This window comes from Tupaia chinensis, unplaced genomic scaffold (genome assembly GCF_000334495.1).
Source record: "Tupaia chinensis unplaced genomic scaffold, TupChi_1.0 Scaffold000197_1, whole genome shotgun sequence".
Classification (NCBI taxonomy): domain Eukaryota; kingdom Metazoa; phylum Chordata; class Mammalia; order Scandentia; family Tupaiidae; genus Tupaia; species Tupaia belangeri.
In genome coordinates, this window is record NW_006159672.1 from 6,873,697 (window position 1) to 6,877,369 (window position 3,673).

The 3,673-nt window shown below is 48.9% G+C and overlaps 1 long non-coding RNA gene across 1 annotated transcript in view; it reads left to right on the forward strand.

Moving 5' to 3' along the window:
* Window positions 1-3,673, forward strand: part of LOC102486134 (uncharacterized) — a 51,424-nt gene that overhangs the window by 3,071 nt on the left and 44,680 nt on the right. Inside the window, exon 2 of the long non-coding RNA XR_334320.1 lies at window positions 2,440-2,499. This is a non-coding gene — a long non-coding RNA (uncharacterized LOC102486134). The remainder of the gene's footprint in view (window positions 1-2,439; window positions 2,500-3,673) is intronic.

A 3,673-nucleotide genomic window follows, 5' to 3' on the forward strand; every position in this document is an offset into this window, starting at 1 on the left:
AAAAAAAAAAAAAAAAAAAAGATGGACAATTCAAGAGCAGCCCTTGGGAGGACAGATCACACTGAGAGGCTACTATGTCCACCCTGCCGTGTGAGGTACCAGACACCCACTGGCTGGTGCGTGGTTTTCTGTGTGTATGCTTCCCCTCACTCAAGGTTTTATGTAACAGCAGCATCCTCTCTCAGAAGGAGAAAACAGACACTTAGAACAATTTCCAGACTGAAAATTCCAGCCAAAACCCCAGGTATCTCAACCATCCTTGAGAAAAGTTATTTGGCATTTTAAAGGTTTTGATTGACCCTGTCCTGCCCTTCAGGATCTGGTTGGGTGAGCATCAGGTGCCCCCAGGACACATTATTGCTCTTACCTACTGTGGCTGTGAAACTTCCCTGCTACGGGCTGAATGTCTGTCTCTCTGAAATTTATACATTGAGATCTAATCCCCAGCGTGTTGGTAATAAGAGGTGATTAGGTTATGAAATCGGAGTTCTTGGGATCAGGATTAGTGCCCTTATAAAAAGGAGTCTGGGGAGCTCATTTGCCCTTTTCTATCACGTGAGGACACAGAGAAGGCACCATCTATGAGGAACCAGCCCTCACTAGGCACCTAATTAACTGGTGTCTTGATCTCCGATTTCCAGTCACCAGAACTGTGAGTAATAAATGCCTGTTGTTTATAAACTACCCGGTCTCAGGTATTTTGTTAGACAGCCCAAGTGGACTAAGACACTCCTTAACTGACCCATCTTTGCATCCACCCCAGCAATTGACTACAACCCTTGGGGGCAGAGAGGCCAATTTATTTCTGTGGAATCAGCTGAATTCTTCTGACTTTCTAGAGCATCCTTGTAAAATATTGAAGGTCCGTGACCTAAAACTCCATCTGGCCACAAATGACAGTTTGCTTGTATTTCATTGCTTAGTACAACTTCCATGATTCAATATCTTTTCTTTCTATCATTTGGCACGTTCTGGAATGTTCAGAGCCTTCTGTGATGCCTCAGGTCTCAGAAGGCTAATAGAACTGCCCTCTGCAGCACCTGGCCAGGCCTGACTACCCTGCCCAAAGCAATAGTCCATGCATTAGGGCATGAGATTCTGTCAAGGAGAACACAGGCTCATGTCAGCTGTCCACAAACTGCAAGGCTTTTTCCTAGGCCCACATTTCTGCTTTGGAAGAAGCAGGTGGGAGGTAGGCAATGAGGTTGAGGGTCTTTCCCAGCTCACTAGCTCTAGAACAGGGTCTGTTCTTAGCACAGGGCCAAGACCAACTGATGGCTCCCAGGACTGAGGCATTGGACATGCTGGAGAGAGTGGGAGCTCTGCAGAGGGTGAGAATCTTCTGGGCACCGCCAGCTCACACTAGCACCTACAGACTGATATTGGCTTATAGTAGCTAGTGAGTACATTGTTATATTCTCAGGAATTTGATGGTTTTTGTTTGTTTGTTTGTTTTCCAGTGGCAACTTGAAATCAACTATGGTGGGGTATGTGCATGACAGAAATGAGCAAATGCTATAAAATCAGGGCTCTCCTCTTCCCTGCACAGGGCCAGCACCTGGGACAATAGCTCAGGGAGTGGGGTATCCCTAAGAGGGGCCATGCAGGCTTGCATGTCCCTCTGTGGCCTTGCTAGAGTAGAGGACTCTAAGCTGGGCAGATACAAGACTATGGACTGAGGAGCCAGCTAGACATCAAGACAAGCTGGACTTGGCATATTCTGTTCAGTTCACGTTTAGACATGACAGTGGAATTCTAGGTTGGGTCATGACCTGACTTTTGGAAAACACTGCCACATTCACCCATGTTCCCTCAATGCTGCCTCCTAAGGGAAGCTTTACTTCCACTGAAGGGGTACCTGCTCTGGGCCCCTCCCACAGCCCCATCAGGGCAGGGCCATCGTGAACAACATATGACCCATGTGGCGTGACTAGAGGTGGAACTCAGAGTAGAGAGATAACGGGGTAACCTTCTGTGAAGTGTCAGGAAATCTGAGCCACCCCATGTTCCAGCCCCTGCACCTTGCCATCTGGCCCTTGTCCTGGCTCCTGGATATCCCACATCTTGCCCCAGATTCTGTACCTATTTCATAAATGTCTGTTCAATAAAAACATGAAGGAACAATGATGGTGCTTCCTCAGAAGTGCTCAAAAACCTGAGAGATGTTTGTTCATTTCATTATAATCACAGGGAGGTACAATGCACTGCTGCTTATGTGCTTATTAAAAAAGAAATATGTGGAAGAAGTAATTGCCTACTCTACAGTTATAAATTACAGTCTCTATTTATTTATTGCTATATAGGAAACCAGAAATGTAGTACATAATTTAGTGATTATAACTTTACAGGCTTTTATTTCATATAATTGCATGTTTTTATTCAGCATAACTATTACCCTGCTTTTATTTTTTAACCCGATTCCTTTCTGACCTCTTGCAGGACCTGAGCAGCAACGGCTGAGGAAGGTGCTTTCCATGGGCTGAGGTTCCCGAGAACGTTGTGAGTAACGGGCCTGCCGCTATCCCTGTGATTGCTATGGGACACCCCCTCACACTAGGAGAGGAGGGGGTTGGGTGTGGAAGCAGGTGCAGAATTTGGTCAGTGGGAGGTAACCAGAAGCAGACAAAAGAGAGGAATCCGGAGCAACTTCTACTTGTAATCCAGATCCACTCTCAAGGGATAGAGGATGTGGAAGCCTGCTGGCCATACCCCCAAAGGGGCCTACAGACCAGAAACTTCATCCCAGGCTGACTTCACAGGGCTCTGTCCCTGAAGGCAATTCCCTTCCACCATGAGGGCGGCCCTCCAAGGAACCTGCACAGGCTCTGATTTAGGAGGCATGTCTGCAAGTCCCAAGAGCAGAGGGTGAATAGCACCCTCCTGGTCTCCAGTAGCAGGGCATCAGGTGTCCATGTTGGACTTGGGTTCACAAGACTGCCAAGCTGGCAAGAGTGTGATAAAGCAGCTGGCAGATGCTGTAAGAGGCTAGTTAGATTCGGCTGGAGAGCCATAAATGAACGCTGGAGAGAAGTCAGCGATCCTGGGGAGTGAAACAATGGCATGGGCAGGCCCTGGTTGCTCAGAAGCCCTTGACCTGGGAGTATGGATCTGGTCATAAGATCCACAGTGTGGGTTTGGGATCCCCCACTTCCAGTCCATGACTCTCAGTGCCCCTGGGTCCCCAGGATCTTCTCACCTCACCCTTGCCCTTCTGGTCAGCAGTTCTCTGCCGGTCCCTCCGGCCCTCCTGAAACAGGGTTCCCACAGCCCCACCTTTCCAGCACAGTGTGACTCCTTGTCCTCAAGGCAGGGGGAGGCCTGTGCCTCCTTTGCCATGTGCATGGCATCTCCCTCCCTGCCCTCAGCTGACAAGAGTGAGCTGTCAGCAGCTGTGTACAAAGGAGGTTGTTGGAATGATTTTCCTACAGGTCCCACCAGTCGTGGGTGGACCACAGCAGTGAGCTGAGCTGGGAGCGACCTTAGAAATAACAAGCTGTGCAGCAGATATAAAGGAGCCCCTTAGATGGGAGCCTGGCTTCAAGAGGGAAGGAACATTTAGGGGAACATGCAGCGCTGAGAGCCCACCCCTTCTTGTGCTCTGTGAGGACCTGGGGAGCATCGGCCTCTCACACTATTGATTGCCATGAGATTTGCCAGCTCTACCTCCACCTAC